The sequence below is a fragment of the Zingiber officinale genome, chromosome 3B, assembly GCF_018446385.1.
Source record: "Zingiber officinale cultivar Zhangliang chromosome 3B, Zo_v1.1, whole genome shotgun sequence".
Taxonomy (NCBI): domain Eukaryota; kingdom Viridiplantae; phylum Streptophyta; class Magnoliopsida; order Zingiberales; family Zingiberaceae; genus Zingiber; species Zingiber officinale.
The window spans coordinates 53326395-53342132 of NC_055991.1; the positions used below are offsets into that span (position 1 = coordinate 53326395).

At 43.4% G+C, this 15738-nt stretch overlaps 1 long non-coding RNA gene across 1 annotated transcript; it reads right to left on the bottom strand.

The window, feature by feature from the left end:
- Window positions 1-260: 260 nt before the first annotated feature.
- LOC122056489 lies at window positions 261-2668 on the bottom strand. The gene is made up of 3 exons (XR_006133188.1): window positions 2067-2668; window positions 1232-1291; window positions 261-1147 (listed from the first exon to the last, which is right to left on the bottom strand). It is a non-coding gene; the product is annotated as an uncharacterized LOC122056489 (long non-coding RNA).
- Window positions 2669-15738: the final 13070 nt, after the last annotated feature.

The following is a 15738-nucleotide window of genomic DNA, read 5'->3' on the forward strand; positions in this document are numbered from 1 at the left end:
AAAAATAAAAAAAATTAATACACAATTTTCCAATATTATAAATCATTCAAAATACTAAATTTTAAAATAAAATTTAATATACAATTTTCTAACATTCAAAAATAATATCTATAACATTCTGAAGAAATTTCATAAGCAATCAATAAAATTTCATAAGCAACCAACAAAATGATAACACTATTAAAACAAAGGTAGAACAATATAACACAAGATTTTCTAATCTATTTTGACTGTTGAACTTTTGCTCCTAATCTGTTTCAAGGATCGCAGCACTGCTACGGTGCTCTTCATGTATAAGCTCTGCATATATTTAATCTCCTCCATCTCCGGAACCCTCCCACCTGATTGTGCCGGCTTTGGCACTCCACTTTGTCCGTCGCATTCTGCTGAAATTGACAGGTTGTTGCTGGGGAAGAGGTGGTCGAGCATAGCCACACACTCCTTCACGAGTTTGTATAGGAGATCAGTTGTAAAGAATGGCTGCTGCAGCACCTTTTCGATGAAGGGCTGCCTGATAAGTGCTCCTGTTCTCTTGTCATACTTCTTCAGTATTTTCATTAGACCTGAATTCATCACAACAAGAATAATAAATCATCTAAATGAGTGCACAAATTTAAAAAAAAAATGGAACCAGAAGAAAGGACAGAACAGTTAATCAATAACACTCAGATAATTGTAAACTATAATTAGGCTCTGATTATGACTATGCTAACATGAGTTTCCTTGTTAACAAATTGAGAAATAATGGTTTGGAGAAATTAACAAACAAGACATGTAATATCTAAAACAAATGGGAGAGTTTGATACCTAAATAAAATCAACCTTGTTCAGTCAATGTAAAATCAGTTAAACTGCATTGGTAGTAGGCAAATAACATAAAATTTTCTGTTGTGGAAGTTATAATGAGAGTTCAACAAATAAACGATTTATAGCATAATAAAAAAGCTAAAATGAGTTCAACAGTCAAAGTTCATGTTGTCAGCTGAATAAACAAAGATGTGCTGGAATGGTTAAAGATAAAACCATCCTCGTGCTCCTATTTTCATGGGTAATTTTTTAGTGGATCAGCCGTTTTTCCAGATCTTGCATCAAACCAGGCTTTGGCAATCGTCCGCTTCATCTCATCATCGCCTTCTTCATACATGTTCTGAAAATATATTAAAATCACTATCCGAGTTTGAATACAACAACTCAGAGGCCAATAGAGAAGCATAGAGGATAGATAGATCACCTTCATCAAATCCATAATTCCTGCCATCGGATCTTTCTCTTGGCCAAGATTTGGCTTAAGCTGCAAATCAAAAAGCCAAATAGTTCTTGATGTTCTAAGAGAACTATTGGCGAGATGAACAATGCAAACAAGAAAGAGCAAGTATGTAAAAGCCTACAGGTGGAGGGCGACACACTTAAATTTGCAAGATATAACAGAATTAGAATGCAGTATCATTCCATTTATTATATGTTTGCTCAAGGCCAAATTCTACTACTCTTTTCCAAACATATTTATGCCAACTTCAATATTATGTTCTTCATATAAGGTTTACTTGGCAAGACTACAAATGATACTAGAATGTAGAAACTAAGTTTAGGAAGAATGTAAGAAGCAGTGTACAATATTAATACGCATGAATTTAAGAAAGCAGAATCTATAATTTATGGCATTATAAGTACCTTGTCTTCCTTAAAGTGCAGGTCCAACCAGTTTACCAATTTTCTATAATTTATGCTATAAATCAGTTAAACTGCATTGGTAGTAGACAAATAACATAAAATTTTCTGTTGTGGAAGTTATAAAATTTAAACTGCATTAAATGAGCCTACGTAGTAAATGAAAGACGATGGAAATAAGAAAACCTAATCTAACTTAAACTATGATTGCAAGGAAATTAAAGACAACATAAAGTAAGCATGTAATGAAACTAAGCATGGAATGTAACTTAGAGCATTAAAGAAAGCTAATCTACCCTAGCCTAATTGCATTCAAATGAAGAACAAAACTTATAGCAATTGCAAAAGATAAGACAAGCAAACATTAAGTGAAATAAAGTGCATGAATTTAAACCTACTGTTGGAAGAAACATTTTGTCGAACACCTTATGAGCATAAATCGAAATGACATGAGTACGTGCAAATCTAAAACAAGGGAGAACAACTCAATACAAGCATCAAACAATCAACTAAAAGAAACATCACTATCAATTCGAATCAAGTGAAGAAACTGCAACAAACAAAAGCTGTCCAGATCTGTTGAAGAATTGCTGATCGAACTTGAAGACTGCTGTGGAAGAAAAGGTGGAGCTGTGACTGGCCAAATCTGGTCCGGATGAAGGAAGTAGTGCTGGAATTGAAGTATGCTATGCTGACCAAATCTGGAGAAGATGTTGTTGCTCGAACTCAGAACTCGGAGGAATGAAGTCGCCTGTTGAATCTGTCGCGAACCCTAGCCCGCGCGAGGAAGAAATGCCGCGAACACAGAGGACGTCGCGAACAGAGAGAAGACTGAGCTGTAGAGGCAAAATTCCTTGGCTGCGGTGTGAATAGAAGAAGGAAGGAGATGGTGTCCGGCCGGCGGCGGTGGTTGAGTGGAGGTGGCCGCCGGCCGTCGGTGAAGGAGAAGAAACGACAGTCACGTGAGAAGGAGCCGAACGGGAGAAGATGCGATGCCCCCCATCAGAAATGCTTGCTTTGTGGATTTATTCCCCCAAATCCGATCCGACGGTCCTGATCAACCCAGATCCGAAGGAGTGGCTGAGATCAAATTTGAGTGAACGGTTGAGATCAACTGAAACCCATTGAATGGTCCGGATGGCTAGATCAAGATGAGCGGCTCAGATCATGCCAGATCTACACAGATTGGCCAAAATCAACCAGATCTTGATGAACGGTTAGAATTAATCAGATCTGAGTCTTTCATTTAATTTGCTTCAGATTTGATCCAATGGCTCAAATTTCTTCAGATTGGACTTCTCATTGACTCAAATCTTTAGGTTCAATTTGGATCAACTTGAGCTCAATCCCTAGAAAATAAAAGTGCACAATTATAAGTAGAAATTCATAAAAATAGGAAGAATTATAACAAAACTCATAATATAAATCCAACTTAATAAACATGATAAAAATCAACAATTAATCATATGAAAGGATTAAAACATGAAAATTAAGGGTAGAAATAATGTATCAAAATGCTAATTATCAAGGGCTCGGGAGGTTATTGTGGCGGTGAGCTGGGACAGAGGAATAGGGCAATGCCAACACTAGAGTAAAGATCGGTTAGAGCAAACCTGGTTCGATCGTCGAAGCTGCGATGTGTAGAGAGGCGCCGCAGGAAGTTAGATCTAGGGTTCAAACCCCTCTTAACCGGAGATCCACCAATGCAGGGTCGGCGACTCTAGGAGAAGAGAAATCTCTAGATGGACTCCAGTGATCAGTGGAGAAGAGCCTTAGCCGGCGGTGGACGCTTGGTGCTAGCGTGATCAATTTCCTCGTGGCTTCGGCATCGGGGAAGAGTTAGGGCTCGGCAACGGCAGCTATGGCGTTGATCGGAGCAAGGCACGACTCAATGAGGCTTCAGCCGACGTTGAGTAACTCTTGGCTGGTGGTTATGTATGCATGTGGGGAGAAGAAGTATCGCGGCGTCGATAGGCGGCGAGGATCAGCGTCGGGTTGGGAAGGAGGGGAAAGGGGAATCGGCAGTGGTGACCTAGCCTCACACGAACAAAAAAACTCTTTGTTCGTGAGTTTTTTTTCGTGAAGTTAAAAAAAACTATTATTTTTTTGGGATTCAACAACATTCAATAGACAACAGTTTAATAAAACTGTTGTATATTATCATGTAAGCAACGCTAAAAGACAACAGTTTTTTAAAACCGTTGTCTTTGACATACATTAGACAACAGTTTTTTAAAAATCGTTGTCTTTGACATACATTAGACAACAGTTTTTTAAAAACCATTGTCATTTAAAAAAAATTATGGTGAACAACAACAGTTTTCAATAAAACCGTTGTTAAATGGCAAAAAGACAACAGTTTCTCGAAAAACTGTTGTCTATTAGGTGTGGTTAAATCTAAAATTTCTTGTAGTGAGTCCACCACGACGAAGTTTGCAGTACGCATCCTTCTGAGCGGCTCCTCTCCCAGCGATATGGCCAGACGGATCTGTCTGACCGGCTGAACTTCATTGCCCGTAAACCCGTAAAGGGGGGTTGTCATGGGCAGCAGCTCGGCTCGATCAATTTGCAGTTGATTGAATGCTTTCTTGAATATGATATTGACCGAGCTCCCTGTGTCAATAAAAACGCGGTGAATAGTGTAGTTGGCTATTACCGCATTGATGAGAAGGGCGTCGTCATGGGGGACTTCAACTCCTTCCAAGTCCCTGGGTCCGAAACTAATTTCGGGTCCGCTCGCCCGTTCCTGGCTACAGCCGACCGCATGGATCTGGAGTTGTCGGACGCTCGCCTTCCTTGCTCGGTTAGAGTCACCTTCGGTCGGCCCGCCAGCAATAATGTTGATCTCGCCTCGGGAAGTATTACCTCTATTTTCTTCTTCCCGAGCGGAAGGTCGGGACCGTTCTCTGGATATTCGATGATTCTACGGCTTCGGAGAGCGATGCCGGTCGAGAGTTTGTTGTTTTCGCCTGTCAGCTTGCGTCCGATCGGCTTCATGAGTTCTCTGTCGCCTATCGGATGAGGGAGACCGTCGACCACCATTCCGGGGAACGGGATGAGCAATCAAGGGAAGACTTCGACAATCCCTTGTGTTGTGCGTATCCGTCCGGTGGAAGGAGCATAACATCGGGGTCCATTTCTTCTTTGGCTTAGGCCGGGCGGCAGCTACCTCTTGCACGTGGGACCTAGCATGGGGGGAGCGGATTGTTTCAGCCCTCGGTCCTCTGGGTGGGTGAGCAGCGTGCGGCTTCCGCTCGGCAAGAGGTGCTCGCTCGGTTGGAGTTTCTTTTTTTCGGGCTGCTTGGGCTTCCTCCACGTTGATGTATTCGTTGGCCCGGTGTATCATGTGGTCGTAGTCTCGGGGCGGCTTTCGAATGAGCGATCGGAAGAAATCCCCATCCGCTAGGCCTTGTGTGAAGGCGTTCATCATGGTCTCCGAGGTGGCCGTTGGAATATCCATGGCCACTCGGTTGAACCGCTGGATATAAGCTCTGAGCGGCTCCCTTGGCTCTTGCTTGATGGCGAACAAGCTGACACTCGTCTTCTGATAACGCCGACTGCTTGCAAAATGATGGAGGAAGGCCATTCGGAAGTCCTTGAAGTTTGTGATGGACCCATCCGGCAACCTCCGAAACCATCGTTGAGCCGATCCAGAGAGGGTGGTTAGAAAAACTCGACACATCACCCCATCCGTATATTGGTGAAGGGTGGCAGTGTTGTCGAATTTACCCAGATGATCATCCGGATCGGTGGTCCCATTGTATTCGCCGATCGTCGGGGGCACGTAGTGCTTTGGCAGAGGATCCTTCAAGATGGCTTCTGAGAATTGGCGATTAATCCGCTCGGGCGATGTATCCGCTCGGGGGGCTTTCCCTTTTCTGTCATCTCGTCTTGGCCTTTCATCCGAAGAAGATCCCCGATCTCGATTAGTTGCTGCGGCTTCAGGAGTGCGGAATAGGGCCCGATGAAATGCAACGGTGGCCTAGGTGCTTCTGCTCGGCCTCCTGATGCTGATGTTGCTTGCTGCTCTGCCCGCTCGGCTGATGTCTTCTGTTTCTGTTCGACGAGCTTAGTGGCCCTCAACTCGATTAGCGCGTCGAGTTCCTCCGTGGAAAGCGTCACCGTGTGCTGTCGTCCAGCCTCGTCCATTGTTTCCGTTCGGATGCAGGAGCGATTCCCATAGACGGCACCAAATTGATCCTGTTCGAATTGCTGAACCAACGGACGCTGGGCACGTGGCGCTCTCCTAGTCGATGGCGTAGGCCTCCGTCTGGTCGCACGAATCTCCGGCGAGCCTGCACAAAACTCGGGCCGGGAAGGGGTTCCCGGCGACGACCCTCCGACGCTCAAGTCAGGCAAGCAAGCAGTGAAAAAGTGGCTCTCCAAATATTAGAACGCGTACCTCCGGCGAAGGATGAGGGCCTTTATATAGGGCAGCGGAGAAGCGAGTGTACACATACCCAGGTGTACATGTGTCCGCGGCCCATACCCTAGTAAGGGCTTGTTAGTGAGCTTACCTGACCCATACTGCTACAGTCCAAGCATGTCCTCGATGGGACAGCGGAACCCCCTGTCATAAGATTAGGAGTATGACCTACATGTGGAACATACCCGCTATCAGAAAAAGATGTGTCACTTGTATTTTTGCCCTTACTCCCTTGCCTAACATCCGGCCGGACAGCCTTCGACCTACGTCCAGCCGGCCGGATATGTATAGTGGTTGGGAGATCCTCAGTCGTGCTTGGTGGATACTGCTAGCAGCATGCTACCTCCTGTATTCGACCGAGCGTGCCCTCCGCTCGGCCCCGCGATCTTTGTCCAATGAGCGCCGGAATCTTGCTTTTCGCCAGGGTGCCTTTGACCGTCAACTAGACACCGGTCGGCCGGCCGGTCGCCACCCTCTCCAGCCAGCCACCTGCCCTTTGACTTCCCCGTGGCGTTGACTCCACAGAACGGGGGTCCCCTGTTCTTACCGCCGGATCAATGAAGTAATCAGCATATGAATAAACATACCATTCATATAAACATGCCGCATATGTTAACATATAACAAACGGACATGAACTAAATGAACTAATACAATTCATACATAATGAGAGTAACAATAACAGAACTCTTACAAATGAGATAGGATGACACCACTCCCACTAGGACAGACACTAGTGTAGTGACCAACATAATCACCTTCAATCTGGACTCATTTATAGTTGTTAGTTAGAGCCCTAGAGTCAATCATTTGATGATTGTTGTATGGACTCGCTGTATCACATTCTTATGTATATAAAGGTATTTGTTTATGGTTATTATGCTTACTTATATTGGTGCCAAATAACTAAGTATAATAGTGTCCTTGAGTAGAAGGTTCTTACCTATATCAATCGATTGGTTGAATCGATATTGAGATGATATAGGGAACACTACTCTTAATCATTCCTAGTCAAGTATTAACATTCAGGGAAAATGTTAATGCGACGAGACTAGCATGTAGGTCAACTCGATGACTTGATATCACAAGTCATGGATATGGAGATATCATGTTGACATATGGGTATGCATTGGAGAATGTATACTGAATGACCCTCCATGAGAAAGTATCATGGATCGTTATATGATTGTCATATACTTTCTCATGTGGCTATTAGTATGACTATTAGTCCTTGGACCTGAAGTCACCATGGTTCCCTACATAAGGAGTTACATACTTTGGCTTCGTCAAACGTCACCCGTAATTGGGTGGACTATAAAGGCGATGACTGGGCATGTAACAAATTATGCGGAGGGATGTGAGTGATGTCGATGGGATCTATCCCTCCTATATGACGGGAGTGACATCATTATTCTTGATAGAGTGAGACCACTAAGTGCATGGCCATTCCCAAATAAGTCAATATGAGATGTTGATCTCATTTGATTGAGTGAGTCTACTTGGGATTCAAGATTTAGATTGATTAGAGGATGACATGGTCTATGCCTCATATTGATCAATCTAGATGTCTATGATAGAAGGACACTTGTCATATATTGTGAGGGGTCACAATTAGTAGTCACAAGGTGATGTTGGATCTCAACATTCTTGTAACTTGGGTAGTAATGATGTGTTGCTAGATACCGCTCATTACTTATGCTTCTAAATGGATTTAGGAGTATTGCCAACATTACAAGAACCTATAGGGTCACACACAAAGGGCAATTAGATGGAGATTAGGTTCATTTGATGTACCTAGAGGATTAGGTTCATATGATGAACTAAATTGGATTAAGAGTAATCCAAAGTAAACTAATTGAGTTGGACTCAATTTGGTTCATGTGTTAAATGAGTCTAATTTGGACTTAGACTCATTGAACCAATTTAATTCAATGAATAGAGATTCATTAAATTAAAAATTGACTTGAACCAATGGTTAGATTTGATCAACCATGGGAGAGAAGTGGTCAAGTTTGACTTGATTTGAGAGGAAGATGAAAGGTCAAGTTTGACTTGACCATTGCCACCTCATTTGTGAGTTGGCATTAAGTGGACTAATGATGATGTGACACATCATCAAGGCTATCACATGTGTGTGCCACCTCATGAGGGAGATCAAGAGTTGTGACTCTTGATATTCCATGGAGGTTTAAAAGGCTTTGAAGTGGCCTACCACTTTATGGTTGTGTGTGAGTTTCATTTTGGTTTTTGTAACTCCATCTTCTTCCTCTCTACCTTTCTTCTCTCCCTCTCCTCCACCATTGCTGATCCTCTAAGGTTGCTAGCACATCTTTAGAGGTTCTCTCCATCGATTTGTTCGTGTGGATACACATAGAGTGTTGTACACTTGACAACCTTGAGATCCGGTAAACCTTGGACGAGCGGGATTTGCGAAGGGCTTTGCATCAAGGGTAATCTCTCTACCATGTAGATCTAGAGTAGATCTAGGTTTAGAAACTCGTACACGTAAAGTTTTTGAAATTATTTTCTTCGCACGGATCCGGTGGCATGGGATTTCAAGGTTTCTGCCACGCAAAATGCGGTTTTTACGGCTCGAAAATCCCAACAGTGGTATCAGAGCCACGCGCGAAGCGTGTATAAATTTCTTTTGTATTTTTATGAAAAATATCAGTTCTGTAACTTTCTGTATATTTACGATTTTTATGTATTTTATGGGTATTTTTCTCGTAGAAGCGAAGCAACAAGTGTTTGAACACTTGTAAGCTTCGACTACCGAGAAACACCTTCCGAATCGGCAAGGTCTCGCTCAAAATGATTTGGGACAGCGGGCTAAGACACTGTAGGATCACTTAGGAACACTTGTGATGGTTATATCGCAAGTATGGGTGCTGCCCCTAACCCCGCAAGGGGCTTCGTTCCGCGATTGCGCCCGAAAATCGCTAATTGGGACCGTCGAGAAGTTGCGACTCATAAAATCGTAAAAATATTAGAAAAATTACAAAAATTTATGGAAATCACATAATTTAGAATTATGTATCATTTTGTGATAGTCATGGCCCAAAGAACCCAATTTGATTGGAAATATGTGGTGTAATTCATAATATGGTCTGCGCGCCATTTTGTGTGTTTGTGCGTGTTGTACTTGATTCGCGACCTGCGCGTCGTGCCCTTCTATTTATATTCCTATTATAAAATAGTTTTTAGACTTGAATGTAACTCAAGTTTCACCTTTTGTAATGTACAAAATTGGAGCGGTGGAAGGTCCACTCGAGATGGAGTTACGAGGAGGGTGCGAGCAACACATGACGGTCAAAGGGAGGAGCTTGAGGAAGCTGTTGACCCTAGGTTTACCATCCGATCTTCTCATTGTCTTGAGAAGATCGTAGTAGGGCCATGACTAATCACAAAATTTAATTAATTGCTTGTGTGTGTGTATGTGATGCATGCTAGAATAGTAATTAATTAGTGCCTTAACGATTAGATTAGAGCTAAATCGCGTACATGATGCACCTCCACGATTAGATTTGATCTAAATCGCGTATATGATACACATCGTCGATTAGATTAGATCTCAATCGCGTTAACTCGAAATGCCTATCATGCCGTGATACCCATCACTACCTCGATCACATGTTGTTGTTGAATATGCCAAAGCAGAGCAACGCATATTATCTTGGTAGGGTGCGGAGGGACAATCTTGGTCCTACTTATCAACGCATGGGTGAGTACAACTCAATTAGATTGAGTAACTAGTTAACTCAATTGGATCGAGTTTAACTATAGACATTTTCCAATGCTTGGTAGATAGGTCAAAATCACATTTATATTAACTCTTGGGCGATTTAGCCAAAGTTAACTCAAGTTTTAATATACATGCGGATCTTGATCCTATAAACAAGAGTTGCATAGAGATGTAATTGGTAATTATTTACCTACCGATCATACTAAGTCTTGGGCGATTTAGCCAAAGCTGACTCAAGGCGTAGTATGATGTGGATCTTGTCCCGCACGAATTATAGCTAGAAAGAATCTAGTAAGTGTGGTTTGACCACGACCATGACTTGATTCTACAAAAGTTCTATAATTCAGTGGGAGCATCATTTAATTAAAGGCCTAATTAGATGATTAATTGGAATATGGTATTTATTTTCTGTATTTTTGTTGTAGATTACCATGTCGTCAAACATGAACTCCTTCTCCTAGCGTTTTGTCCTCGATAAGGACAAGCTCAATGGAGCTAACTTCCTGGACTGGTACAGGAACCTGAGAATAGTTCTCACTCAGGAAAGAAAACTGTACATCCTGGAGTAGCCCATTCCCGAGGCACCTCCTGCCACTGCCACGCGAGCTAATCGAGATGCTTACAAGAAGCATCAAGATGACGCATTAGATGTGTCATGTCTTATGCTCGCGACCATGAACTCTGAGCTTCAGAAGCAACATGAGTTGATGGGCGCTTATGATATAGTTCAACATCTTCGTCAACTATATCAAGGACAAGCGAGGCACGAGAGATTCGAGATCTTTAAGGTACTATTTCAGTGCAAGATGCAAGATGGGACTCCCGTAGGTCCATATGTACTAAAAATAATTGGGTGCATAGAAAACCTATAGAGGTTGGGATTCCCACTTGGCCAAGAGCTGGCCACTGACCTGATCTTACAATCCTTGCCTGATAGCTATAGTCAATTTGTTCTAAATTACAACATGAATGAAATTGACAAGCCACTGCCCGAGCTGCTTAGCATGTTAAGAACTGCTGAGCTCAACCTTAAGAAGGTTAAGCCCAACTCTATTCTGATGGTTCAGAAACACAAGGGCAAGGGCAAGCCCAAAGGTAAGGGAAAATCCCAAGCCAAGGGTAAAGGCAAGGCACTGAAACTCAAAAGAGGGGTTGCCAAGGATGCTACCTGCTTCCACTGCGGTCATACCGGGCACTGGAAGAGGAACTACAAAGTGTACCTGGAAGATCTTAAGAAGAAGAGAAGTGAGACTTCCACTTCAGGTATATATGTTATAGAAGTCATTCTATCTATTTCTTCATTATGGGTATTAGATACCGGATGTGCTTCTCACATTTGTACTAATATGCAGGCACTGAGAAATAGTAGGGCATTGACGAAGGGCGAGGTGGACCTACGAGTAGGCAATGGAGCACGAGTTGTTGCTGTTGCTGTAGGAACTTATTCTCTATCTCTGCCCTCTGGGCTTGTACTAGAATTGGATGATTGTTGTTATGTGTCTGCTTTGATTAAGAACATTATATCAGTTTCTTGTTTAGACAAGAAAAGCTTTTCATTTATAATAAACAACAAATGTTGTTCAATTTATTTAAATGATATGTTCTATTGTAGTGCACATTTGATGAACGGACTCTATATTCTAGACCTTGAGAACCCTATCTATAACATAAGTACCAAGAGGTTCAAGTCAAATGATATGAACCAAACATATATCTGGCACTGTCGCTTAGGTCATATAAATGACAAATGCTTATCCCAGCTCCATAAAGATGGTTTGCTGGACTCATTTGATTTTGAATCATATGAGACATGCGAGTCATGCCTACTGGGCAAGATGACCAAGACTCCCTTTAGTGGACACAGCGAGAGAGCGACTGACTTGTTAGGACTTATACATAGTGATGTATATGGACCTTTCAATGTCGCTGCTAGGAGTGGTTATAGGTACTTCATTACATTTACTGATGATTTCAGTAGATATGGTTATGTGTATATGATGACACATAAGTCAGAATCCTTTGAAAAGTTCAAAGAATTCAAGAATGAAGTACAAAACCAGCTTGGCAAGAGTATTAAGATACTTCGATCAGATCAAGGTGATGAATACCTTAGCCATGAGTTTTGTGACTATCTAGCTGAGTGTGGGATTCTATCTCAACTCACTCCTCCTGGAACACCACAGTGGAATGATGTATCCGAAAGGAGGCATCATACCTTATTAGATATGGTACGGTCTATGATGAGTCACACAGATCTTCCCATGTATCTTTGGGGCTATGCTCTAGACACAACATCCTTCATTCTCAACTAAGTTCCATCTAAGGCTGTAATAAAGACACCATATAGAATATGGACTGGGAGAGATGCCCAGGTGTCTTTTATGAGGATTTGGGGTTGTGAGGCTTACAGTCGACGTCAAATCTTGGACAAATTGGGACCCAAATCCGATAAGTGCTATTTTATTGGATATCCCAAGGAAACGAAGGGATATTACTTCTACATTCCCAGTCAACACAAGATAGTTGTGACTAAGACTGGGATATTTCTAGAAAGGGATTTTGTTTCTAGAAAGACTAGTGGGAGTATGTTCGATCTTGAAGAAGTTCAAGATGTGAACCACAGCACTGAAGCCTCGATGGAAGTTGAACTGGAACCACAAAGTGTTGTGGATGTTGTTGTTCCACAAGGAGTTGAGGAACAACAACCAGTTCAAGTAGACCTCCCTCTTCGCAGGTCTGATAGGGTACGTGTCAGCCTGAGAGATATTCATTTCTATTGTGTGACCATTATGATGTTGTGCTCATTGAGGATGAGCCTACCTCCTATCAGGAAGCTGTGATGAGACCAGATTTCGAGAAATGGCTAAAGGCCATGAGATCTGAGATGGAATCCATGTACACTAACCAAGTATGGACTTTTGGTTGATCCACCTGAAGGGGTCAAACCCATTGGGTGTAAGTGGGTCTTTAAGAGAAAGACTAACATGGATGGACTTATTTATAAGGGTCGCTTGGTAACTAAAGGTTTCAAGCAAATTCATGGTATTGACTATGATGAAACCTTTTCTCCAGTAGCGATGTTTAAATCCATTCGGATCATGCTTGCTATTGCGGCGTACCACGATTATGAGATCTGGCAGATGGATGTTAAAATCATGTTTCTGAATGGAAACCAACTCGAGGATGTGTATATGACACAACCTGAGGATTTTGTAGATCCACAGCATACTGGCAGAGTATGCAAGCTGCATAGGTCCATTTATGGACTAAAGCAAACTTCTCGGAGCTGGAATTTTCGATTCGATGATGCAATCAAATAGTTTGGTTTCATCAAGAATGAAGATGAACCTTGTGTCTACAAGAAGGTTGTTGGGAGCACAGTTGTCTTCCTTATATTGTATGTGGATGACATACTACTCATTGGGAAAGACATCCCTTTGCTGCAGTCTGTCAAGACTTGGCTAAGGACTTGTTTCTCAATGAAGGACTTAGGTGAAACATCCTGCATTCTAGGCATACAGATCTATAGAGATAGATCTAAGAGATTGCTTGACCTAAGTCAGAGTACATACATTGACAAGGTACTACTACGGTTTGCCATGCAGAACTCCAAGAAGGGATTTTTGCCGATGTCACATGGTGTGAGTCTTTCGAAGACTCAAGGTCCCTCTTCTAGAGAGGAGAGAGACCGCATGGATCATATCCCTTATGCTTTAGCCATAGGATCTATCATGTACGCCATGCTATGTACTCGTCCTGATGTCTCGTATGCTTTAAGCATGACGAGTCAGATCTAGGTGAAAGTCACTGGATAGCGGTTAGGAATATTCTTAAGTACTTGAGAAGGACTAAAGAATATTTCTTGATATATGGAGGCGATGATGAGCTAACTATAAAGGGTTACAGTGATGCCAGCTTCCAAACTGACCAGGATGATTATCGATCGTAGTCAGGGTTCGTGTTTTATATAAATGGTGGTGCTGTGAGCTGGAAGAGTTCGAAGCAGGACACAGTCGCTGATTCTACAACAGAGGCAGAGTATATTGCTCCATCAGAAGCAGCAAAGGAGGCAGTTTGGATCCGCAAGTTCATTACTGAACTTGGGGTGGTTCCTAGCATAGCTGATCCCCATAGAGCACTATTGTGACAACAATAGAGCAATAGCGCAGGCTAAGGAACCTTGCTCACACCAGCGGACCAAACACATACTACGACGCTTCCATCTCATTCGAGAGATCATCGATAGAGGAGATGTGAAGATTTGCAGAGTACCCACTGAGGCTAACATCGCAGATCCCTTGACCAAGGCTTTGGCATAGAGAAAGCATGATGGTCACACTAGGTCATTAGGCTTTAGAGCCTATACTGATTGGCACTAGTGCTAGTGATAGATTGTCAGTTAGAGTCCTAGAGCCAATCATTTGATGATTGTTGTATGGATTCGTTGTATCATATTCTTATGTATATAAAGGCATTTGTTTATGGTTATTATGCTTACTTGTATTGGTGCCAAATAACTAAGTATAATAGCGTCCTTGAGTAGAAGGTTCTTACCTATATCAATCGATTGGTTGAATCGATATTGAGATGATATAGGGAACACTACTCTTAATCATTCCTAGTCAATTATTAACATTCAGCGACAATGTTAATGCGACGAGACTAGCATGTAGGTCAACTCGATGACTTGATCTCACAAGTCATGGATATGGAGATATCAAGTTGACACATGGGTATGCATTGGAGAATGTATACTGAATGACCCACCATGAGAAAGTATCATGGATCGTTATATGATTGTCATATACTTTCTCATGTGGCTATTAGTATGACTATTAGTCCTTGGATCTGAAGTCACCATGGTTCCCTACATAAGGAGTTACATACTTTGTCTTCGTCAAACGTCACCCGTAACTGGATGGACTATAAAGGCGATTACTGGGTGATCCTGTCTAGAAGCTGAGAAGACGAACCTGCCGGTGTGACGTGTCTGGAAGGTTGACCGCATCCTCATGACCCAGTCGATGATCTGTCCGCTACGTTGACCAGATCGTCAAAAGTCCTCCTCCGGTCAACTGTACCTGTATCCAGCGACCGGGTCCCCCCGGTCTCTGGTACCTCGGTGCTCGAGGCGAATTCCACAAATGCATAAATATCCGGATAATAATAGAATATTGAAATAAATGCAAAGAAGGTACGAGAACGTACCCTGGCCCAGGGGGGCGCCCTCGGATGGATGAGTGAGCTGGTCGTGAAACTGACCGAGTCGTCGTGACCCGGAAGGGTGGATGCCTCTGAACCGACCGAAGAGGAGCTGGGTCCGGAGGTGACAACGCGGAGCCGAATGTGGCATGGGTCTGAAAGGTGACACACAATCGGAATACAACGGCGACACGACCGGCGTACGACATCGGCTCGCAGGCCGGAATGTGACAACGGCGCGTAGGCCGGAACACTAGGCAAAGTCGGCACCAGGACTGCCGGTAAGTGCCGGAGGAGGGCTGCTCTGCGCGCGGAGGCTGCCGGCGAGGGGGGCGCTGTGCGCGCGGAGGCTGCCGGCGAGGGGGGCGCTGTGCGCGCGGAGGCTGCCGGCGAGGGGGCTGCTGTGCGCGCGGAGGCTGCCGGCGAGGGGGGCGCTGTGCGCGCGGAGGCTGCCGGCGAGGGGGGAGAGGAGGAGAAGAAGGGAGCGCCGGCGGCTTCGTCGGCGCCGGCGGAGAGCTGGAGAAGGAGAAAAAATCTCCTTGATGGTTGGCGGCGGCCCAAAATCACGAACCCCTCCTCCTCTTCTCTCTCTGTGAACAGTGCTTAAAAGCACTCCAAACCCTTAATGAGCCCAAAAGACCAAAACGCCCTTTGACCTCCCATTAATTCCTCCCATGCCATTCTCATATCCGGAACACTGG